Source organism: Mobula hypostoma, chromosome 10 (assembly GCF_963921235.1).
Source record: "Mobula hypostoma chromosome 10, sMobHyp1.1, whole genome shotgun sequence".
Classification (NCBI taxonomy): Eukaryota; Metazoa; Chordata; class Chondrichthyes; order Myliobatiformes; family Myliobatidae; genus Mobula; species Mobula hypostoma.
Window position 1 is genome coordinate 38177643 of NC_086106.1, and position 26043 is coordinate 38203685.

Here is a 26043-nt window from a genome sequence, read left to right on the forward strand (position 1 = left end):
TCAAACATCTTTATCCTTTCCACAGATGCAGCCTGACCTGCTTCGCTCCCCACTGTGTGTACTGCTCAAGACTCCCAGCGTCTGCAGTACCTCCTGTATCCACGACGTCTGCCTCCTCACACCTCCGGCGACCAAGGTTCGAAAATCCGAGACTGAAACAAGAACTTTGATCCCACATCTCAATACTGAGAATGTGAGTCCATGAAAGCGAGTCTCCGGAGATACAGTCCCAAAAACAAATAATAATGCAGCCCAAGTCCCTGAGGGGCGTGCACAGTCAACATGGGTGTTGTTCTGGGGCCAGATTTCTGAAGGAACGTGGCACCATGGGTGAAATACGTGGTGGCTGTTTATCTTGTTTTATATAACAAACTCACCCAGCAGCTTTCCCTCAGAGAAGGAGCAGTTCAAACCATTGTCACATCAAACCCCACCACCCCAAGTTTGGACCCAGTCACTCTTCTATCCTGTCATCCCCAAACATCTCTGTTCACATGCTGTTAGCTGCCTCCAACGTGGCAATTATGGAGACTTCTCTGTCTGCATTGGCTCTTCAACATCCATTACTAGAATTGAAGTTAGTGGTGGTAGGAGACCCACCCACATGGGTACTGTACTGTACCCCAGTGTTGTACAGTGACAGACCAGTCCCCCCAGTACAGTACTGTACTCCAGTGTTGTACAGTGACAGACCAGTCGCTCCAGTACTGTACCCCAGTGTTGTACAGTGACAGACCAGTCCCCCCAGTACAGTACTGTACTCCAGTGTTGTACAGTGACAGACCAGTCGCTCCAGTACTGTATCCCAGTGTTGTACAGTGACAGACCAGTCCCTCCAGTACTGTACCCCAGTGTTGTACAGTGACAGACCAGTCCCCCCAGTACAGTACTGTACTCCAGTGTTGTACAGTGACAGACCAGTCGCTCCAGTACTGTACCCCAGTGTTGTACAGTGACAGACCAGTCCCCCCAGTACAGTACTGTACTCCAGTGTTGTACAGTGACAGACCAGTCGCTCCAGTACTGTACCCCAGTGTTGTACAGTGACAGACCAGTCCCCCCAGTACAGTACTGTACTCCAGTGTTGTACAGTGACAGACCAGTCCCTCCAGTACAGTACTGTACTCCAGTGTTGTACAGTGACAGACCAGTCGCTCCAGTACTGTACCCCAGTGTTGTACAGTGACAGACCAGTCCCTCCAGTACTGTACCCCAGTGTTGTACAGTGACAGACCAGTCCCCCCAGTACAGTACTGTACTCCAGTGTTGTACAGTGACAGACCAGTCGCTCCAGTACTGTACCCCAGTGTTGTACAGTGACAGACCAGTCCCCCCAGTACAGTACCCCAGTGTTGTACAGTGACAGACCAGTCCCTCCAGTACTGTACCCCAGTGTTGTACAGTGACAGACCAGTCCCCCCAGTACAGTACTGTACTCCAGTGTTGTACAGTGACAGACCAGTCCCTCCAGTACTGTATCCCAGTGTTGTACAGTGACAGACCAGTCCCCCAGTACAGTACTGTACCCCAGTGTTGTACAGTGACAGACCAGTCCCCCCAGTACAGTACTGTACTCCAGTGTTGTACAGTGACAGACCAGTCCCTCCAGTACAGTACTGTACTCCAGTGTTGTACAGTGACAGACCAGTCGCTCCAGTACTGTACCCCAGTGTTGTACAGTGACAGACCAGTCCCTCCAGTACTGTACCCCAGTGTTGTACAGTGACAGACCAGTCCCCCCAGTACAGTACTGTACTCCAGTGTTGTACAGTGACAGACCAGTCGCTCCAGTACTGTACCCCAGTGTTGTACAGTGACAGACCAGTCCCCCCAGTACAGTACCCCAGTGTTGTACAGTGACAGACCAGTCCCTCCAGTACTGTACCCCAGTGTTGTACAGTGACAGACCAGTCCCCCCAGTACAGTACTGTACTCCAGTGTTGTACAGTGACAGACCAGTCCCTCCAGTACTGTATCCCAGTGTTGTACAGTGACAGACCAGTCCCCCAGTACAGTACTGTACTCCAGTGTTGTACAGTGACAGACCAGTCCCTCCAGTACAGTACTGTACCCGTGTTGTACAGTGACAGACCAGTCCCCCCAGTACAGTACTGTACCCCAGTGTTGTACAGTGACAGACCAGTCCCTCCAGTACAGTACAGTACCCCAGTGTTGTACAGTGACAGACCAGTCCCCCAGTACAGTACTGTACCCCAGTGTTGTACAGTGACAGACCAGTCCCTCCAGTACAGTACTGTACCCGTGTTGTACAGTGACAGACCAGTCCCTCCAGTACTGTACCCCAGTGTTGTACAGTGACAGACCAGTCCCCCAGTACAGTACTGTACTCCAGTGTTGTACAGTGACAGACCAGTCCCTCCAGTACTGTATCCCAGTGTTGTACAGTGACAGACCAGTCCCTCCAGTACAGTACTGTACCCCAGTGTTGTACAGTGACAGACCAGTCCCCCCAGTACAGTACTGTATCCCAGTGTTGTACAGTGACAGACCAGTCCCCCAGTACAGTACTGTACCCCAGTGTTGTACAGTGACAGACCAGTCCTCCAGTACTGTACCCCAATGTTGTACAGTGACAGACCAGTCCTCCAGTACTGTACCCATGTTGTACAGTGACAGACCAGTCCCCCCCAGTACTGTACCCATGTTGTACAGTGACAGACCAGTCCCTCCAGTACTGTACCCCAATGTTGTACAGTGACAGACCAGTCCCTCCAGTACTGTACCCAGTGTTGTACAGTGACAGACCAGTCCCCTCCAGTACTGTACCCAGTGTTGTACAGTGACAGACCAGTCCCCTCCAGTACTGTACCCAGTGTTGTACAGTGACAGACCAGTCCTCCAGTACTGTACCCATGTTGTACAGTGACAGACCAGTCCCTCCAGTACTGTACCCAGTGTTGTACAGTGACAGACCAGTCCTCCAGTACTGTACCCATGTTGTACAGTGACAGACCAGTCCCCTCCAGTACTGTACCCATGTTGTACAGTGACAGACCAGTCCTCCAGTACTGTACCCATGTTGTACAGTGACAGACCAGTCCCCTCCAGTACTGTACCCATGTTGTACAGTGACAGACCAGTCCCCCCCAGTACTGTACCCATGTTATACAATGACAGCTTCCTCCGCACAGTACTGTACCCTGGTGTTATGCAGCGACAGACTTCCCCCCCAGTACTGTACCCATGTTATACAATGACAGCTTCTTCCCGAGTACTGTACCCGTGTTGTACAGTGAGTCTCCTCCCTGCAGTACTGTAGCACAGTGTAAGAGACATGTACCTACTTGACCTGGACCTGGTCGGGACTCAGAATGAGTTTGGCACTGGGACCCATTGTTTGACTCCCTCGTGCAGTCTTGTCTGTCCTGCACTGGTCCCAGGAGTTCACGGCTTGGTGCTTACGCAGCTCATGGTGAAGGAGAGCCCGCATGTCAGTAAACTAAAAATCTGCGTTCAGCTGTTCCAAACAGTGTTTATAAAGCTAGCGTAGGATCCCCAGAACAGTTATAACATTTATATTCCAGGACATTAGAAGCAAGAAGAATTAATTTTCACTTCATCCATTTTGATAAAGAGCTAATGGAATAACTATTTCCAGCCTATCCAGAATCTCCTTATAACGAAAGCCCTGTAGTCATGGTAACATCCTGGTGAACCTTTTCTTGTTAAAGACACCCATCCTCAGCTCAGCTCCAAACTATTTCTACAACCTGCAGACTCACTTTCAAATTATCTACAACGCACCTTCTCACGATGATTTATTTACACAATTTGTCTTTTAGCTATTGGTTGTTTGTCAGTATTTATGTTTTTTTAAAAGAATAATTTGCACATTATTTCTTTATTTTCTGTAAAGAACAAGAATCTTGAGATTCATTTTCCCACAAGAAAATGGATCTTGAGGTAGTATATGGCAACCTAGAGAAATGCACATAAAATACTGGAGGACTTCAGCAGGACATCAAGACGAAAGGTCTCAGCCCAAGTCTTTATTACTTTCCATGGATGCTACCTGTTCTGCTGAGTTCCTCCAGCATTTTGTGTGTGTTGCTCTGGATTTCCAGCATCTGCAGAATCTCTGGTGTATATGGTAACCTATATTAGTTTGATCATAAATTCACTCTCACTTTAACTGTTCCTGTAGCTGGGACACCAGAACTGCATACAATACTTGACGTGTGGTCTCTCAAATGCTTACACTGCTGCGGCCTTGCCAAGCGGCAGAATCAGATTTAATATCTCTAGCATACGTCATGAAATTTGTTCTTCTGCAGCAGCAGTATATCGCAATACATAACAATAAAATACTATAAATTACAATATATGTACACTGTATAGATAAAATTAAATATGTAGGGCCAAAAGATGAAAAAATATATAGTAAGGTAGTGTTCATGGGTTCATTGTCCATTCAGAAATCTGATGGCGGAGGGGAAGGAGCTGTTCCTGAAACGTTGAGAGTGTGTCTTCAGGCTCCTGTACCTCCTCCTTGATGGTAGCAATGTCGAGAAGGCATGTCCTGTGTGATGGGTGTCCTTAATGATGGATGCTACTCTTTGAGTCATTCCCTTTTGAAGGTGTCTTAGATTCTGGGAGGCTAGTGTCCACGATGGAGCTGACTGAGTTTACAACTTTCTGCAGCTTTTTCCGATCCTGTGCAGTGGCCGCCCCGTACCAGACTGTGATGCAACCATTCAGAACACTCTCCATGGTACATCTGTAGAAATTTGCGAGAGTCTTTGGTGGCATACCAATTGTCCTCAAACTCCTAATGAAATATAGCTGTGTCGTGCCTTCTTTGTCATTGCATCAATATTTTTGACTCAGGATAGATCTTCAGTGACGTAGACACTCAGGAACGTGAAACTGCTCACTGGTGATCTCTTGATGAGAACTGGTGTGTGTCCCCTCAACTTCCCCTTCCTGAAGTCCACATTCAGTCTTGGTTTTCCCATCACTGAGTGCAATGTTGTTGTTGCACCACCACTCGACCAGCTGACCTATTCACCCCTGCTCACTTGTCGCCATCTGAAATTCTCCCAACAATAGTCGTGTTGTCGGCCAGTTTATAGATGGCGTTTGAGCAGTGCCTCGCCACACAGTGTGGGTACAGAGAGGGTAGAGCAGTGGGCTAAGCACACATCCTTGAGGTGTGCCAGTGATAATAAGGAGATGTTATTTCCAATCTGCACGGAATGTGATCGCCTGATAAGGAAGTCAAGGATCCAATGGCAGAGGGAGGTGCAGAAGCCCAGGTTTTGCAGCTTTTTGATTAGTACAGAGGGTATGACTGTGTTCAACACTGAGCTGTAATCAATAAACCTGACGTAAGTATTAGTACTGTCCAGGTGATCCAAGGCCAAGTGGAGAGCCAGTAAGACTGCATCTGTTACAGCCCTATTGTGGCGATAGGCAGGTTGCAGTGGGCGCTTAGGCAGGAGTTGATTCTGGCCATGACCATCCCCTCAAAGCATTTCATCACTGGAGATGTGAGTGCAACTGGATAATAGTCGCTAACACGACTCCCTCTGCTCTTCTTGGGCACTGACACGGGTCGTCGCCCTGTTGAAGCAGGTGAAACCTCCAACTACAGCAGTGAGAGATTGAAGAAGGCCTTGACACTCCCCCCGGTTGGTTGGCACAGGTTTGCAGAGTGTAGGCAGGCTGCTAAATCTGTCCCACCCAAAGAGGAACTGGATGGTTTGGTCACAGTTCAACCAGCCGCTGCTGACAATGAATAGCCTCTCTTATCTCAATGGTTACCCAGGGATGAACACAGCACATCCCAATTCTGTCGAGGAACCACAAAGGTCCCGTGGGAAATCCCCCTGCTTCTCTGGAAGCCCTCACTTTGCAGCCCTGCCAGGTAACACCACATCATGGGAACACGCACATCATATCAGCAGTCCTAATGAAGGGTTTCAGCCAGAAATCACAACTGATTATCTACACATATTTGGCAAGTCACCTAAAATATTTTGACAAACTTCTATAGATGCATGGTGGAGAATATATCGACCTCTGCATCACAGAAACACCAACTCCCTTTGAGGGAAAATTCTACAAAAAGAGTAGTGGATACGGCCCAGTCCATTGCAGGAACAGTCCTCCCCACTACTGAGCTCATCTACACGGAGCAATGTCACAGGAAAGCAGCATCCTTCGTCAGGGGCTCCCACCAGCCAGGTCAGAATCAGAATCAGGTTCATCATCACCCGCATCTTTTATGAAATTTGTTAACTTAGCAGCAGCAGTTCAATGCAATACATAATATAGAAGAGCAAAAAAATAAAATAAAAATAATAATAAATCTATCAATTACAGTATATATGTATATTGAATAGATTTTTAAAAAGTGCAAAGAACAGAAATACTGTATATTAAAAAAAAGTGAGGTAGTGTTCAAAGATTCAATGTCCATTTAGGAATTGGATGGCAGAGGGGAAGCTGTTCCTGAATCGCTGAGTGTGTGTCTTCAGGCTTCTGTACCTCCTACCTGATGGTAACAGTGAGAACAGGGCATGCCCTGGGTGCTGGAGGTCCTTAATAATGGACGCTGCCTTTCTGAGACACCGTTCCCTGAAGATGCCCTGAGTACTTTGTAGGCTAGTACCCAAGATAGAGCTGACTAGATTTACAACCCTTTGCAGCTTCTTTCGGTCCTGTGCAGTAGCCCCTCCATACCAGACAGTGATGCAGCCTGTCAGAATGCTCTCCATGGTACAACTATAGAAGTTTTTGAGTGTATTTGTTGACATGCCAAATCTCTTCAAACTCCTAATAAAGTATAGCCGCTGTCTTGCCTTCTTTATAGTTGCTAAAATATGTTGGGACCAGGTTAGATCCTCAGAGATCATGACACCCAGGAACTTGAAACTGCTCACCCTCTCCACTTCTGATCCCTCTATGAGGATTGGTATGCGTTCCTTCATCTTACCCTTCCTGAAGCCCACAATCAGCTCGATTGTCTTACTGACATTGAGTGCCAGGTTGTTGCTGTGGCACCATTCCACTAGTTGGCATATCTCACTCCTGTACACCCTCTCATCACCACCTGAGATTCCACCAACAATGGTTGTATCATCAGCAAATTTATAGATGGTATTTGAGCTATGCCTAGCCACACAGTCATGTGTATACAGAGAGTAGAGCAGTGGGCTATGCACACACCCCTGAGGTGCGCCAGTGTTGATCGTCAGCGAGGAGGAGATGTCATCACCAATCCACACAGATTGTGGTCTTCCAGTTAGGAAGTCGAGGATCCATTTGCAGTGCTTTCTTCTCACTGCTGCCATCAGGAAGAAGGTGCAGGAGTCTCAGGACCCACACCACCAGGTTCAGAAATAATTATTACCCTTCAACCATCGGGCTCTTGAACCAGTGTGGCTAACACAACTGATTTCACAATCTATGGACTCACTTTTAAGGACTCTACAACTTGTGTTCTCAATATCTATTGCTTCTTATTTTTATATTTGTATTTACACAGTTTGCTGTCTTTTGCACACTGATAATTTGTCTCTGCCGTGTGCAGTTTTTCATTGATTCTATTGTATTTCCTTCTACTTACTGTGAATACCCGCAAGAAAATGAATCTGAGGGCTGTACATGGTGACACGTATGTACTTTGAGAATAAACTTACTTTGAACTTTATAGTTTGTGTGTATTTCGTATATGTCATTGGATCAGTCCCAGTCCCAGTGAGAAAATATTATTGAGCTGAGTCCTGAAGGAAGATTGTGCCTCTCTTGAAAACAATTCTTGGAAAAATTGCTCAGCATAACATACAAAAGATGAGTAAAAATAATCAGTACATTTGGTGCAGACCGTGTCCCTCACTGAGATCTCTCCAACTCCCTCCTCTTCTCTCAGGGAGACAGCACAGGTAATAAATATCATTCTGAGAACGAGGGAGGTCCTTCCTAGCAACAGAGTTAATACTTACACTTTGCCTGGAGATAAAATTAGATTGGCTGGGTATTGTTGCCCTTGGGAGCTTTCTATGCACAAAGTGGCTGCCATGTGACTGAACTCTGAAAGTCAATCTCCATTAGTTATGGGACACGGAGGAGATATGCTATTCCATCACAGAGATACGCAAATCAACATCACAGACAGAGGTTAGCTTTGCTTGTCAAAAGTTCAAAACACACAGTGAAATGCACATTTGCATCAAATCCAATCAGCGAGGATTGTACTAGGCAGCCCACAAGTGTCGCCACACTTTCGGTGCCAACATCGCATGCCCACAACTCACTGACCCCAACCACATCCCTGGAATGTGGGAGGAAACCAGAGCACCCAGAGAAAACACACACAGTCACGAGGAGAATGTACAATCCCCTTACAGACAGTGGGGGGAATCGAACCTCGATCAGGGATTGCTCATGATGTAATAGTATTATGCTATCATGTGGCCAACATGGGGCAGGTCCCAATGGTGTGTGTTAACATAACAACACAAGAGTTAGGGCAGGAGGATACCATTCTGCCCTTTGAACCTGCTCTGCCATTTATCATCATCATCATTTACCTCAGTGCCCAAACTAACCCAGATCTGTGGGGGGGTTGAGAAGAAGGAGTTGTCAACGTATCAGAACAAAACTCACATCAGGACCTAAAATGGCAATAGTTCCTCCCACTCAAATGCTGCTCAACCCGCTAAGTTCCTCCTGCAGATTGGGTGTTGCTCTAGTTTCCAGCATCTGTGGTCTCTTGTGTCTGCAGAAAATGCCTACCCTTGCACACTCAATCTCTTGTCACATGGCAAACTTGTAAACTCTGCGGAACTGGGATCTCCCCCATGTAACAGACCCGGTCATCACCCTTAGGACTGGTCTAGTTAAGCTTCACTCCACTCCTCCTTTGTAAAACCACGTGGGTTTCCTCCGGGTGCTCCAGTTTCCTCCGACATTCCAAAGACAAACGGGTTCATTGGTCACATGGGTGTCTTTGAGCTGCATGGGCTCGCTGGGCCGGAAGATCAAAAATTACAAACAAATACTCCACGTGCAGTCTCAGATTCAAGTTTATCACATGTACATCAAAGTGAAATACATTGTTTTTATTAACAACCAACACAACTAAGGAGAGGCTGGGGACAGCTCACAGGTGTCACCACACATTCTGGCACCAATATAACATGCCCACAGTGTTCAGCAGCAAAACAAATTGCTACCCTGCCCTTCTAGCACACAGACAGATCTGTAACCCCAGGGCAGGCTGCCCCCAAGCCTCCAGTCCTTGGCCTCAGGCTGTCAGTCATTGGGTCTCCGAGCTCCGTTCACGAGCCCAGATTCAGGTCTCTGACTTCAATAACATTGCCCTGCGTCTGGACTTCCAAACTTTAGTCTTCAACCTTCAGGCTTCTCCTTCTGGACTTGAGGTTTTTGAACCCCAAATTCTGGGCCTGCATGGACTTCCAACCCCAGTGACACGGCAGCTCTTCAGCCCTCATGGCTTCTGCCTGGACAATACTCCAACCTGGAGGTCACTGCTCTCGCCAGCATCAGGTAAAATTGCAGCAAGACTTCTAACTCTTCGATCCAAACTGTCTCATAATATTGGATAACATATCACTTATAAAAACAAGATATTCTGCAGATGCTGAAAATCCAGAGTAATGCAAAAAAAAATGCTCAGCAGGCCAGGCAGCATCTATGGAGGGGAATAAACAGCTGATGTTTCAGGCGACACACTTCAAAGTTGCTGGTGAACGCAGCAGGCCAGGCAGCATCTCTAGGAAGAGGTACAGTCGACGTTTCAGGCCGAGACCCTTCGTCAGGACTAACTGAAGGAAGAGTGAGTAAGAGATTTGAAAGTTGGAGGGGGAGGGGGAGGGGGAGATCCAAAATGATAGGAAAAGACAGGAGGGGGAGGGATGGAGTCAAGAGCTGGACAGGTGATAGGCAAAGGGGATATGAGAGGATCATGGGACAGGAGGTCCGGGGAGAAAGACAAGGGGGGGGACCCAGAGGATGGGCAAGGGGTATAGTCAGAGGGACAGAGGGAGAAAAAGGAGAGTGAGAGAAAGAATGTGTGTATAAAAATAAGTAACAGATGGGGTACGAGGGGGAGGTGGGGCATTAACGGAAGTCAATGTTCATACCATCAGGTTGGAGGCTACCCAGACGGAATATAAGGTGTTGTTCCTCCAACCTGAGTGTGGCTTCATCTTTACAGTAGAGGAGGCCGTGGATAGACACGTCAGAATGGGAATGGGATGTGGAATTAAAATGTGTGGCAACTGGGAGATCCTGCTTTCTCTGGCGGACAGAGCGTAGGTGTTCAGCAAAGCGGTCTCCCAGTCTGCGTCGGGTCTCGCCAATATATAAAAGGCCACATCGGGAGCACCGGACGCAGTATATCACCCCAGCCGACTCACAGGTGAAGTGTCGCCTCACCTGGAAGGACTGTTTGGGGCCCTGAATGGTGGTAAGGAAGGAAGTGTAAGGGCATGTGTAGCACTTGTTCCGCTTACAAGGATAAGTGCCAGGAGGGAGATCAGTAGGGAGGGATGGGGGGGACGAATGGACAAGGGAGTCGCATAGGGAGCGATCCCTGCGGAATGCAGAGAGAGGGGGGGAGGGAAAGATGTGCTTAGTGGTGGGATCCCATTGGAGGTGGCGGAAGTTACGGAGAATAATATGTTGGACCCGGAGGCTGGTGGGGTGGTAGGTGAGGACCAGGGGACCCCTCTTCCTAGTGGGGTGGCGGGAGGATGGAGTGAGAGCAGATGTGCGTGAAATGGAGGAGATGCGTTTGAGAGCAGAGTCGATAGTGGAGGAAGGGAAGCCCCTTTCTTTAAAAAAAGGAGTTTCAGGCTGAGATCCTTCTTCAGGGCTGGAGAGGAAGGGGGAAGAAGCCAGAATAATGGCGGGGGAGGGGAAGGAGCACAAGTTTGAAGACAACAATAAGTAAAGCCATCTGGATCGGAAGGGAGGATGAGGTGAGAAGCTGGGAGGTGGAAGATGAGTGGAAACGGTAAAGGGCTGGAGAAGGAGGAATCTGATAGGAGAGGAGTGTGGACCTTGGGAGAAAGGGCAGGAATTGGCACCAGGGGGACATGATAGGCAGGTGAAAAGAAGAGAAGAGGTAAGATGGGAGTCAGAATGGGGAATAGAAAAAGAAGCTACACCACTTGCCTTCCTCATTACCTGATGCTCGGTACGATGTTTCTCAGTAACTTTTACACAAGAGCAACCTGTCTCATTGAACTTCTGTACGACTCAATCCCTCATCATTTAACAAATATTTTACACTTACTCTGTATTCATTTGTCAAGGAGGGCACGGGAGGGCACAGCAGGGCAAGGAGGGCACAGCAGGGCATAGCACAAAAGGTTTGGGAGGGATTAAAAAGATTTAAGGCAATTTTGTTCTCCATCTGTTTTTGGAATTGCATCTGTCCCATTTTGAATTTTGGGGCATTTTGTTTTGCTTTAACCCATCAGCATATCATTCCGGCTCCGCCATGTTTTTGGCATTTATGTTTCTATGTACTTCCAAGGCAAGTTAGGGAAAAATCGTGTCTCATTTGCTCTATGAGTCACGCTCAAAGGGAAAAAAAAAGGTTCTTTTTATTGCTTTATTCTATTTATAAACATCTTGCTGCTTCACAGACCCTGAAACATACTGCGGCGTGAGTTAGTGGGCTCAATGAGTCGTATTTAAAGACCAACATTCCTTCTTTTTTGTTTGCCTGCCCCATGACCTGCTATACTTCCAGCTCTCCGTGAGGTGAATCCCCAAACAGAGCGCCTGATCGCCAGCTTTGTGAGACGAGCGTCCAGGCCTGGCTGGCCAGAGGGACCCTCCCCATGGGATACTTCCTCCACATCCAGAGTCCAAGTCCCAGTCCCACAGGCAGCCCTCGAGGTGCCAGAGGTGCAGGTGAGGTGATTGCCAAACCTTTCAAAGCAAGCTTGCCATCTGCTACTTCCAGCATCCTATTCATCTGCTTTCTGACATTAACACCATCTGATATAGGAGCAGAATTAGGCCATTTGGCCCTATTGAGACAGCTCCACCATTCTATCATGGCTGATTTATTATCCCTCTCAACTCCATTCTCCTGCCTTCTCCCTGTAACCTTTGACGCCCTGACTAATCAAGAACCTATCAACCTCCATTTTAAACCATTCTAATGACTTGGCTTCCACAACTGTCCCTGGAGAATGAGGGGAGATTTGATAGAGGTAGACAAAATTATGAAGAGTATAGTTAGGGTAAATGCAAGCAGGCTTTTTCCACTGAGGTTGGATGAGATTAGAACTAAAGGTCACAGGGTAAAGGTGAGAGGGGAAAGATTCAAGGAGAACCTGAGGAGGAAATTCTTCAGTTAGAGGATGGTACAGACGTGGAACAAGTTACCAGTGGAAGTGGTGGATATGGGTCTGACTGCAACATTTTTGGAGAAGTTCAGACAAGTACATGGATGGGGAGGGTATAGAGGGCTACTGAAGCTTCACTTAAAAATGCAACAAGGGTGGGCTAGCCTGTGTTGTATCCTCTCCATTCTGACTCTCGTCTGAAATTTCACATATCACCTAATGAGTACAGAACCTAATCTTGGCTCACAGGACTGAGGGAAAGCTTTGCTATTCGAAGGAACATCATTCCAATCGGACATTGTAAAACTACCAGAACTGGAGGAATAGAATTGCACAATACTTCTTATATATTGGAGATGGTACAGAGAATATTATAAACACAAGAGATTCTGTAGATGTTAGAAAGCTTGAGTAACGCACACAAATTGCTTCAGGAACTCAGAAGGTCAGGCAGTGTCAATGGAAGTGAATAAACATTTGCCGGGACAAGCCAAGACCATTCGTCAGCACTGGGAAGGAAGGGGAAAGAAGCCGGAATAAGAAAGTGGTGGGAGGGAAAGGGGCACAAGCTGGCAGGCGATAGGTGAGACCAGGCAAGGGGGTTGAAGTAAGAAGCTAAGTGTGGGGGATGATCATTGGAAAAGGCAAAGGGATGGACAGCAGACCATGGGAGAAAGGGAAGGAGGGGGCACCAGGGGAGGTGATAGGTAAGTGAGGGAGAGATAAGAAGCCTCTTCTACTCCCCAAAGATGGGGAAGGGGGAGGAGTGAGAAATTATGGGAAGGAGAAATCTATGTTCATGTCATCAGATTGGAGCTTACCTAGATGGAATACGAGGTGCTGCTCTTCGAATCTGAGAGTGACCTCATCGTGGCAGAAGAGGAGGCCATAGACCGAAATGTTGGAACCGGAATGGAGGAATTAAAATGGTTGCCTTCTTCTCCAGCCCTTTGGCTTTTCCAAATTATCACCTCCCAGCTTCTTACTTCATTCCCCCTCCGCCAACCAACTCATCATCTTTTAGCGAGTTCTCTCCTTTCACCACCTTCTTATTCTGGCATCTTTCCCCTTCCTTTCTAGTCCTGATGAAAGGTCTTGGCTCGAAACGTTGACTTCTGATTCATTTCCTGAATGCCCTGCTGAGTTCCTCTCAATACATTGTGGGTGTTGCTCTGGATTTCCAGCATCTGCAGAATCTCTTGTTCTTATCATTTGTTTTCAATATTCAGCAGGGGTCAATGAGATCCCCATTCATTCTTCTAAATAGCCTCCAATCGAGTCCTCATACCCTTATGATTGGATAGCCAACATATCCATTTCTAGTCAGTCCCACCCCCAATATCCAATTTGCTGAGTTTTTAAAATTGACGATCATGACATTGGTTCTCATGGAAGATCAATCATAAATGTAGACTCCTTCTCTCACCACAGATGCTGCCTGACCTCCTGAGCATTTTCTGTGTCTCTTGAAAGTCAGATTAACATCAGCAATAATTTTTCTGTCAGAACCATCCTCCCACTGGCAATATTTTTTCAACTAATATACTCAAAAACAATGCAAGCACACATTTTGGTTCCATGAAACTATCAGACATTAATCATACTGAGAATAATCCCCATTGCTGAGGAATCCCAGGCTGTATGGAAATCCACTCAGTCTGAGTTATCGATTCCCAGCAGAGGTTACAGACAAGGCTATATCACCCTCCTCAAAAGGTGATCACCAACCAATGGGCAAGATACAAAATAAAGCACCCTCTCCACTGTCCCATCACTCACACTCCCAGGACAGGGACAGCACGGGTTACATACAGAGTGAAGCTCCCTCTCCACTGTCCCATCACTCACACTCCCAGGACAGGGATAGCACGGGTTAGATACAGAGTGAAGCTCCCTCTCCACTGTCCCATCACTCACACTCCCAGGACAGGGACAGCACGGGTTAGATACAGAGTGAAGCTCCCCCTCCACTGTCCCATCACTCACACTCCCAGGACAGGGACAGCATGGGTTAGATACAGAGTGAAGCTCCCTCTCTACAGCCCCATCACACACTCCCAGGACAGGGACAGCACGGGTTAGATACAGAGTGAAGCTCCCTCTCCACTGCCCCATCACACACTCCCAGGGCAGGGACAGAATGGGTTAGATACAGAGTGAAGCTCCCTCTACACTGTCCCATCACACACTCCCAGGGCAGGGACAGAATGGGTTAGATACAGAGTGAAGCTCCCTCTACACTGTCCCATCACACACTCCCAGGGCAGGGACAGAATGGGTTAGATACAGAGTGAAGCTCGCTCTACACTGTCCCATCACACACTCCCAGGGCAGGGACAGAATGGGTTAGATACAGAGTGAAGCTCCCTCTACACTGTCCCATCACACACTCCCAGGACAGGGACAGAATGGGTTAGATACAGAGTGAATCTCCCTCAACACTGCCCCATCATGCACTCCCAGGACAGGGACAGAATGGGTTAGATATAGAGTGAAGCTCCCTCTACACACTCTCAGGGCAGGGACAGAATGGGTTAGATACAAAGTGAAGCTCCCTCTACACTGTCCCATCACACACTCCCAGGGCAGGGACAGAATGGGTTAGATACAGAGTGAAGCTCCCTCCACACTGTCCCATCACACACTCCCAGGGCAGGGACAGAATGGGTTAGATACAGAGTGAAGCTCCCTCTACACTGTCCCATCACACACTCTCAGGGCAGGGACAGAATGGGTTAGATACAGAGTGAATCTCCCTCAACACTGCCCCATCACGCACTCCCAGGACAGGGACAGAATGGGTTAGATATAGAGTGAAGCTCCCGCTACACACTCTCAGGGCAGGGACAGAATGGGTTAGATACAAAGTGAAGCTCCCTCTACACTGTCCCATCACACACTCCCAGGGCAGGGACAGAATGGGTTAGATACAGAGTGAAGCTCCTCTACACTGCCCCATCACACACTCCCAGGGCAGGGACAGAATGGGTTAGATACAGAGTGAAGCTCCCTCTACACTGTCCCATCACACACTCTCAGGGCAGGGACAGAATGGGTTAGATATAGAGTGAATCTCCCTCAACACTGCCCCATCACACACTCCCAGGGCAGGGACAGAATGGGTTAGATACAGAGTGAAGCTCCCTCTACACTGCCCCATCACACACTCCCAGGGCAGGGACAGAATGGGTTAGATACAGAGTGAATCTCCCTCAACACTGCCCCATCACGCACTCCCATGACAGGGACAGAATGGGTTAGATACAGAGTGACTCCCTCTACACTGCCCCATCACGCACTCCCAGGACAGGGACAGAATGGGTTAGATATAGAGTGAAGCTCCCTCTACACTGTCCCATCACACACTCCCAGGGCAGGGACAGAATGGGTTAGATACAGAGTGAAACTCCCTCTACACTGCCCCATCACGCACTCCCAGGACAGGGACAGAATGGGTTAGATATAGAGTGAAGCTCCCTCTACACTGTCCCATCACACACTCCCAGGGCAGGGACAGAATGGGTTAGATACAGAGTAAGGCTCACTCTATGCTACCCTGGCATAATTTCCAGTCATGACACTAATCCAATTTTTCTAAAACCCTTCCTGGCAGAGCTCTGCCTTCTCGGAATGCTGGCGCAGAGATGTGGGAAGTGGCCCGTGTTTTCCAAGGACTCTTCAGCATGACAAAGGGCCATTGTTGAAGAGTGCAGAATGTCACATGACTGTGAGGGGCCCGTAGGTGAGGAGGGAAGGCTGCGTCTCCTCAAGTTGTTATGCTTGTGGAGAGGTCTGACAGAGACCAATTACTAAGGCTCTCCAGTGTTTAGGGGCAGACAGCTGCTTTAATTCAGACACTCAACCTCGCTTGGGTAGTGTGCATAGAATAGGCAAGACTGACTGAAGCATAATTTATCTTCAAACAGACATTTTGGAATAAAGCCCTGAAGGGGAAAAAATTAGGCCTAGTCCACCCATTAGGAACTTACAAGGGTGGAATAACCGAGCTACAATTATCCTGACGAAGGGTCTCGGCCTGAAACGTCGACTGCGCCTCTTCCTAGAGATCCTGCCTGGCCTGCTGCGTTCACCAGCAACTTTGATGTATGTTGCTTGAATTTCCAGCATCTGCAGAATTCCTGTTGTTTACAATTATATACCTGCAGTTTTCTGTGTTTTTTTTCTGCTGCATTCGAGCCAGTGTAAAAACTACTAAGTTAGTCCTGACGAAGGGTCTCGGCCTGAAACGTTGACTGTACCTCTTCCTAGAGATGCTGCCTGGCCTGCTGCGTTCCACCAGCATTTTGTGTGTGTTGCTTGAATTTCCAGCATCTGCAGATTTCGTCGTGCTGAAGTTCTTCTTTACATGTGCGTACTAGAAATGACATGAAGCAATCTTGAATCCTGAATTAGGAGTGTGCAGAGGGACCTTCACTGTGTATCTAACCCATACTGTCCCAGCCCTGGGAGTGTGTGATGGGACAGTGTAGAGGGAGCTTCACTCTGTATCTAACACGTGCTGTCCCTGCCCTGGGAGTGTGTGATAGGGCAGTGGAGAAGGAGTTTCACTTTGTATCTAACCCATTCTGTCTGCCCTGGGAGTGTGTGATGGGGCAGTGTAGAGCGAGTCACTCTGTATCTAACCCGTGCTGTCCCTGCCCTGGGAGTGTGTGATGGGACAGTGTAGAGGGAGCTTCACTCTGTATCTAACACGTGCTGTCCCTGCCCTGGGAGTGTGTGATAGGGCAGTGGAGAAGGAGTTTCACTTTGTATCTAACCCATTCTGTCTGCCCTGGGAGTGTGTGATGGGGCAGTGTAGAGCGAGTTTCATTCTGTATCTAACCCATGCTGTCCCTGCCCTGGGTGTGTGTGATGGGACAGTGTAGAGGGAGCTTCAATCTGTATCTAACCCATGCTGTCCCTGCCCTGGGAGTGTGTGATAGGACAGTGCAGAGGGAGCTTCACTCTACATCCAACTCATACTGTCCCTGTCCTGGGAGTGCGTGATGGGGCAGTGTTGAGGGAGATTCACTCTGTATCTAACCCCTACTGTCCCTGCCCTGGGAATGTGTGATGGGATAGTGTAGAGGAGTTTCACTCTGTACCTAACCCATACTGTCCCTGCCCTGGAAGTGTGTGATGGGACAGTGTAGAGGGAGCTTCACTCTGTACCTAACCCATACTGTCCCTCTCCTGGAAGTGTGTGATGGGACAGTGTAGAGGGAGCTTCACTCTGTACCTAACCCATACTGTCCCTCTCCTGGGAGTGTGTGATGGGGCAGTGTTGAGGGAGATTCACTGTGTATTTAACACCTTTGTAGTGTTTGATTTGGCAGTGTAGATAGATTTACTCTATCTAAGTGAGACGTATTTGTGATGGAGTAATGAAAAGGATAGGTTCTCTATCAGACTCATGCTGTTGCTACCCTCAGGGAGGCAGATGGGACAGTTTCAGGGTGTTTTATTTAAAGCTATACGGCTAGAAAAGGAAAACTTTCACACCATGTTCAAAGTTTCTTCCCCCAGTCAGTTAATGCCATCCACCATTCTAGTTGGCCTCCCCACACCCCAGCCACTGCACTGTGAAGACTTTAAACCACTTTTTATAAAGCTGTTTACATTGTAAATACACGCTGGTATTTATTCCATATCTGTACTTCTGACGTTCTCTTTATATAATTTATTTTGCACAAGTGGAACAAAGAACATAAAGCCCCTTGACGTCTATGGACCTGAACCCCGAAATCTCTCTTCTCCTCCACAAGCCTGCCATTAACCCTGTGTACTTCATTTAATTTGTTGTCTATCGTGCCAATGCACCACAGCAAATTCCTAATACACATACGTCACAGCTGTCACTAACTCCATCAAACCCTGTGTGTGCCTACGAGAACATACCGTACATACCCAAATCAAAAGCCACGGATGAACCAGGAGGTTGGTAGTCTGCCAGGGGTCAGATCTGTGGCATTCAAGTTAGGCAACCCCAGATCTGTACAAGAAAACCAGGTTCGACTTACGGAAGTCTCCCTCAAAAGCAAAGGTACGAGCCAAATGAGGGTGGAGATGGAACTGGATGCACACCAACCCTGGCAGGGTTTGCAATCCATTACCTCCTACAAAGCAAAACCGAACGTCATGAATGGCAGTGATGCTTCACTCTCAGACGGGCTCAATGCCTTTTATGCTTGCTTTGAAAGGGAGAATGAAACTGCAGCTCTCAGGATCCCTGCAGCATCCTGTCTCAGGCTTTCAAGCTTTCAATCTGTCAGTCTTTTAAGAGGGTGAACCCTTGCAAGGTGACAGGCTCTGTTGGAGTACCTGGTAAGGCTCAGAAAACCTGTGCCAACCAAATGGCATTTTCAATCTCTCACTGCTGCAGCTGGGCATTCCCACTTGCACCAAAAGGTTATACCAGGGCCCACAAAGAGCAGGATGAGCTGCCTCAACACCTATTGTCCAGTAGCACTGACATCTATGGTGATGAAGTGCTTTGAGAGGTTGGTTATGGCTAGAATCAACTCCTGCATCAGCAAGGACCTGGACCCACTGCCATTTGCCTATCACCACAATAGGTCTATGGCGGATGTGATCTCATTGGCTGTTCACACAGCCTTGGATCACCTGGACAATACAAGTATCTATGTCAAGATGCTGTTTATTGACTACAGTTCAGTGTTTAACACAATTATTTCTACAGTCTGATCAAAAAGCCCAACAACCTGGGCCTTTGAACTCCCTCTCCATCTTGATCCCCAACTTCCTAACCGGAAGATCACAGGCTGTGCAGATTGGTGATAACATCTCCTTCTCGCTGACGATCAACACTGGTGCACCTCAAGGCTGTGCACTTAGCCCACTGCTCCACTCTCGCTATACCCACGACTGTGTGGCCAGGCACAGTTCAAATACCATCTATACATTTGCTGATGATACAGCCACTGTTGGTAGAATCTCAGATGGAGATGAGAGGGTCTACAGGTGCGAGATACACCAATTAGTTGAGTGGCGTCGCAGCAACAATCTTGCACTCATCGTCAGCGAGACCAAAGAGCTAATTGCGGACTTCAGAAAGGGTAAGAGGAGGGAATACAGACCAGTCCTCACGGAGGGAACAGAAGGGTGAGCAACTCCAAGTTCCTGGGTGTCGATACCTCCGAGGATCTATCCTGAACCCAACATATCAACACAGCTACAAAGAAGGCGAGGGCAGCTATGTTTCATTAGAGCTTGAAGAGATTTGGTATGTCATTAAAGACAAGCAAATTTCTACAGATGTACCATGGAGAGCATTCTAAATGGTTGCATCACTGTCTGATATGGGAGGAGGAGGCTACTGCACAGGATCAAAATAAGCTGCAGAGCGTAAACTCAGTCAGCCCCATCACAGGCACTAACGTCCATATCCAGGGCTTCTTCAAGGAATAATGCATGAAAAAGGCAGCATTCATCATTAAAGACCCCAACAGGTTCATGCCTTGTTTTCACTGCTACCATCAGGGAGGAGGTACACGAGCCTGACAGCACACACGCACGTTTCCTGCTATTCACATTTTTTCCCCCTATTCTGTATAGCAATGTACTGCTGTCACATAACAACCAATTTCACGACAGTGATATTAAACCTGATCATGATTCTGATGTAAATGTATCTGACAAATAAAGTTGACCCTTGATTGATTTTTTGATATTTTATTTTCAACTTACAACATGTTTATCTTGTTCAGCCCCACAATGACCATGAGTCCTTCACAGAAACCATTCTCCTCTGCATGGACTGATTCCACTTCCCGCTGCCTTAGGAAAACGGCCAACGTAACGAAAATCCCTCACCCACCCTGGTCATTCTCTCTGCATTCCCCCCACCCCCATCAGGCAGAAGATACAAAACCTTCAGAATGCACAAGGCCAAGCTCAAGGACAGCATCCACAGCGCTGTCACCAGATTGTTGGACTGTGAATGCTGAGTATCCATGGTGCTGCTGAGAGTAAGTTTTTCATTCCACTTGTACACACTATCAGTGTCCTTGGGCATACACTGATAAAATCTGACTGCGTGCTAAAGAAGATCTACCCTGTAGTGCTCCTTGCACCCTACTTGTGTATCGGTAGGGCACTTTCTCTGTAGCTGTGACACCACACTTTATTAGGGACAGGAGTGGTGAGTGGAACCTAGTGCGGTCTTCTGCTGCTCTAGCCCATCCTCTTCAAGGTTCAGAGATGCTCTTCTGCACACCACCTTTGTAACATGGGATTATTTGAGTTGCTTTCCTGTCAGCTTGAACCAGTCTGGCTATTCTGCTCTGACCTCTCTCATTAACAAGGCATTTTCACCCACAGAACTGCTACTCATTTGATGGGTTTCTTTGCACCATTCTCTGCAAACTGCCGTGCATTAAAAATCCAGGAGATCAGCAGCTTCCAAGATGCACAAACCACCCTGTCTGGCACTAACAATCATTCCACAGTCAAAGTCACTTAGATCACGTTTCTTCCCCATTCCGATGCTTGGTCTGAACAACAACTGAACCTCTTGACCACGACCGCAGGCTTTTCTACACTGAGTTGCTGCCACATGATTGGTTGATTAGATATTTGCATTAACGAGGTGTACTTAATAAAGTGACCACTGAATGCATATTGCACATTCTGTTACAGATCTCCCACTGTATGTACTGAGGCTCTACATCCCTCCATACACACCAAGTTTCATGAAACACAAGCAACTTGTATCTCCAGTGAGCTCTTACACACTGTACACACGTTCAATTCAGATAACCAATCATTCCAGTTTGTATCCATTTCAAGCTGACTTTATTGTCATTCAGCCAAACCCATGTATGCCGCTATGAGGAGCAATGCTACTCCGGACCTAGATGTACAACACAGTGCACAGACAACACACAGAGCAACATTACCACAAATTTAATTCACTCATTCTAGAATGTGTTCCAGAAGATTAACATTTAGCATAAGGTGCATTCACGACAACAGTTAAGGAGTGAAGAGTAGAACACCACTGGCACTTTATATGTGACGAGGCCTGGGAATTCAGTGGCCTTACAGCCTAGGGGAAGAAACTGTTTCTCGTCCTAACAGTCCTTGTCCTAATGCTACGAAACCTCCTGCCAAGGGGTCAAAGAGATTGTGGGATGGATGGGAGGATTCCATCCCTCAGAACTGCCCATCTCTGTTGAAAGTTCATCAACCTGAGACATCAGCTCAGCTGTACAGGATACAGACAGGCCATCCGGCCCATCATATGCCAGTGATCTTGCTCATACTAACCTCACTTGCCTGCATTAATCCCATATCTCTCTGTGCCCCGCTCATTTAGGCACCTATCCAGATACCTCCGAAATGTTGTTACTGCTCCTGCCTCCGCCATCACCTCAGAGAAAAACGTTCCCCTCAGATCCCACAAGACTTAGGAGCAGAATTAGGCCTTTTGGCCCATCAAATCGGCTTTGCCATTTGTTCATGGCTCATTTATTGTCCCTCTCAACCCCATCCCCCTGCCTTCTCCCGGTAACCTTTGACACCCTTACTTCAGTTTTAAATATGCCCAATGACAGCCGCCTGTAGCACTGAATCACACCGAGTCACCGCCCTCTGAGATGTCGGGCACACTCAGCTGATAACATCTACAACAATGAAAGGGGATACAGCACTGATCCTTGCAGCACACTGCTAATCACAGGACGCCAATATAAAAATCAACCCTCCACTACCACAACCTGCCTCCTGCCACCAAAACGACTCTGTGTCCAACTAGCTAGCTCACCCTGATCTCTTCCATTCCAGCCTTCTGGACCTTGTCAAAGGCCTTGGAAAACCCTTTTTACCTTCCTCCGCATCTGACCCGTCCAGCCTGCTCTGCCAATGAGATCATGACTGATCTGGCTGTGGACTCAACCCCACCTTCCTGACTTTTCCCCATAACCCTTAATTCTCTATGCAAAAAATCCATCTAACTGTGTCTCAAATATATTGAATGTGGCAGAATCCCTGAGCAGATTCACTACTCCCTGGGAAAAGCAGGGTCTCCTCATTTCATTTGAAACGTCTTATAGTGGGAGGATCGGGCACGATCAAATGGTGGAGCACAATCGACGGGCCGAACGGCCTATTTCTGCCCCAGTGGCTTATGGTCTGAAATTTATTCCTTCCAGTCCTGAGGCCATCTCCCTTAATTCTAGGCTCACCTACCAACGGAAATAACTTTGCTGCCTCTCTTGTATGAATTCAAAATTTTAAATGTTTCAACAAGATTCCTTCTAATTCTTCTGAATTCCAGTAAGTTTAGTCCCAGGCTAATGTTCTCTTCATAGGTTAACCTCCTCAACTCTGGAATCAACCTAATGAATCTCCTCTGCACCCCCTGCAAAGCTAGTATATCTTTCATTAAGTAAGGACACCAGAACTGCACACAGTACTCCAACTGCAGCCTCACCAGCACCATCTTTTCTCTTACATTCAATCCCTCGTGCAATGAAGGCCAACATTCCATTGGTCTTCTTGATAATCTGGTAGCAAGCAAGCTGAGTAAACAAGGAAATAGGAGAGGTAGGCCTCTTGTCCCATCAAGCCTGACTTACTATTCAACACGACCATATATGATCTGCCCCAAACTGCAACTCTGTCAGTTCCCATAGCCATCAATTCCCCAATCTTTCAGAGTTTGAATCCACCTCTTTAGATACAATGACCCAGACCCTCAGAAGTAAGGAGTTGCAGAGATTCGATGCCGTCCAGTTTGAGTTCAAGTTTAATTATCATTCAACCATACCTGAATACCCTTGAATACAGCCAAATGAAACAATGGTACTCCAGGGCCAAGGTACAAAACACAATACCAACAGTCACACACAGCACAAGGCACAAATAGCACATACCAGGTAGAAAGCACATACAAGATATCAATAAAATACAGTCACACAAAAAATATAGTCTGTGGCCCTGAGTCTATGGACATTGTGGCAGTCTGCAGTCGAACACAATACTCCCGTCTTCTGTGAGCAAACAGCAGGAGACAGCACCGACTCCAGATTGGACGCGGTGCCACACTGCTATGACGAGCTCCAATTATACATGGATGGGTTTAGTGAGTTGCGGGCACTAGACACTTGCAGGCTGCCCAACCCAATCCTCGCTGATTTGATTTGACGCAAAGGACACATTTCACTGTATGTTTCGACGTAAATATAACCAATAAAGCTCACTTTCCCATCTTCTAAGTTCCTGCATACCTCAGTTTCAAATGACCAGCCCTTCCTCTTGTAATAACGTCCCCTTGTTCTACATTCCACCTCTAGTAAAAACATCTCAGCATCTACCTTCTCTTCTCTCCCAAGCAACTCATGCGTCAATAAGATCACTCCTCATTCTTCTTGGCTCCAAACAACACTGATTTAATTTCCTTAGTTCTTGATGAGACAACCAACTGACCCCAGTCAGGCTCCTGGTGAATCTTCATTGTACTGCCTCCAAAGCAAACACATCCTTTCTCAGACAAGGGTCCAAAACTGAATAAAACTGATGCACAGGAGAAGTGCGAGCTGTTGGGTGATAGGGCAAACGCAAGGGAAGAGCGTGAATGCGGAGGAAGAGGGCGAGTTCGGGGAGATCCAAGGAAGGGCCTCAGCCCAAAGCCCTGACTGTTCATTTCCCTCCATAGATGCTGCCTGACCTGCTGAGTTCTTCCAGCGTTTTGTGTGAGTTGAACTAGATTTCCAGCATCTGCAGCATCTCTTCTGTCTGAGATTCCTTCTTCGAACGTTCATTTGAAAATCAGAATCAGATTTGTCATCACTGACATGTCCATGAAGTTTGTTGTTTTGCCACGGCATTACAGTACAAGACATAAAAAATACTATGAATTACAGAAAGAGATATATGTATTAAAATATTATTAATGGTGCATAAATAGTGAGTTCATTGTCCATTCAGGAATCTGATAGCAGAGGGGAAGAAGCTGTTCCTAAAACATTAAGTATGCATCTTCAGGCTCCTGTACCTCTTGCCTGATGGCAGCAATGAGAAAAGAGCATGTTCTGGGTGGTGAGGGGCCTTAATAATGGATGCTGCCTTCTTGAAGCACCACCTTTTACATAGAAACATAGAAAACCTACAGCACAATACAGGCCCTTTGGCCCATAATGCTGTGCTGAAAATGTACTTACTTTAGAAATTACCTAGGGTTACTCATAGCCCTCTATTATCCTAAGCTCCATATACCTATCCAGGAGTCTCTTAAAAGACCCTTTTGTATCCTCCTCCACCACCGTCGCCAGCAGCCCATTCCACGCACTCGCCACTCTCAGCGTAAAAAACTTACCCGTCATCTCCTCTGTACCTACTTCCAAGCACCTTAAAACTGTGTTCTCTCTTGTTAGCCATTTCAAAGCTTCTGACTATCCACACGATCAATGCCTCTCATCACCTTATACACCCTTTATCAGGTCACCTCTCATCCTCCATCACTCCAAGGAGAAAAGATCGAGTTCACTGAACCTATTATCATAAGGCATGCTCCCCAATCCAGGAAACATCTTTGTAAATCTCCTCTGCACCCTTTCTATAGTTTCCATATCCTTCCTGTAGTGAGGTGACCAGAACTGAACACAGTACTCCAAGTGGGGTCTGACCAGGGTCCTATATAGCTGTAACATTACCTTTCGGCTCTTAAACTCAATCAAAGATATTCTCGATGGTGAGAGGTCTAGTGCCTATAATGGGGCTAGCTGAGTCTACAATCTTCCATAGTTAACCACACACAAAATGCTGGAGGAACTCTGCAGGCCGGGCAGCATCTGTTGAGGGGAATAAACAGCCAATGTTTTGGTCATCCTCCATAGATGCTGCCTGACCTGCTGAGTTCCTCCAACATTTTGTGTGCATTGCTCCTGATTTCCAGCATCTGCAGAATCTTTTGCATATAAAAAGTCTTTAAAAGCAACACTCATATATTCTAGCAACACACACAAAATTCTGGAGGAGCTCAGCAGGCCAGGCAGCAGCTATGGAAAAGAGTACAGTTGACGTTTTGGGCTGAGACTGGTCCTGATGAAGGGTTTCAGCCCGAAACGTCGACTGTATATTTTCCGTAGATGCTGCCAGGCCTGCTGAGTTCCTGCAGCATTTGGAGTGTGTTGCTTGGATTTCCAGCATCTGCAAATTTTCTCTTGTTCATGATTGCTCTAGACACTCTCAGTGCAGTGGTGAGTGAGGGGCTGACGTGCCATGAGGTGTTTGCCCATTCAGGTGAATGTATAGGAACACAAAACCTCAGATCAGTGCCCACATCCCTACTGACCTGTCTCACACAGTCAACACCCGGGAGCTGGATTAGTGGGCCATGGTCACAACTGAGAGCCCACTGCCCCTAAATTGGCTGCACCAGCTGCCTTTTCACACAATGCTTCATTAACAGGTGGTAAACTCAGAAAATGAAAGATACGAATGAAAGGTGACCATTACCCTCCCTTTCTTCTCCCCAAAGGAAATGATGGGAGGGGGAAACCACAGAGAGAGAGATCACCACCATGTATAATACACCCACCATAGCCAACTGCTTGACATCATAAGGAGGGATCTACAGAATCATGGAATATGATCGAAAAGTATCTTGGAAACCCAAGCAACATTGCATATTGTGGCATGCACAATATGCAGAGTTTTTATGTCACAT

The 26043-nt window shown here is 47.3% G+C and overlaps 1 protein-coding gene across 6 annotated transcripts in view; it reads right to left on the reverse strand.

Annotated features, from left to right (window-relative positions):
* The window catches only part of LOC134352848 (MAP/microtubule affinity-regulating kinase 4-like), a 255135-nt gene that overhangs the window by 227720 nt on the left and 1372 nt on the right, over window positions 1-26043 (reverse strand). The window lies entirely within an intron of this gene.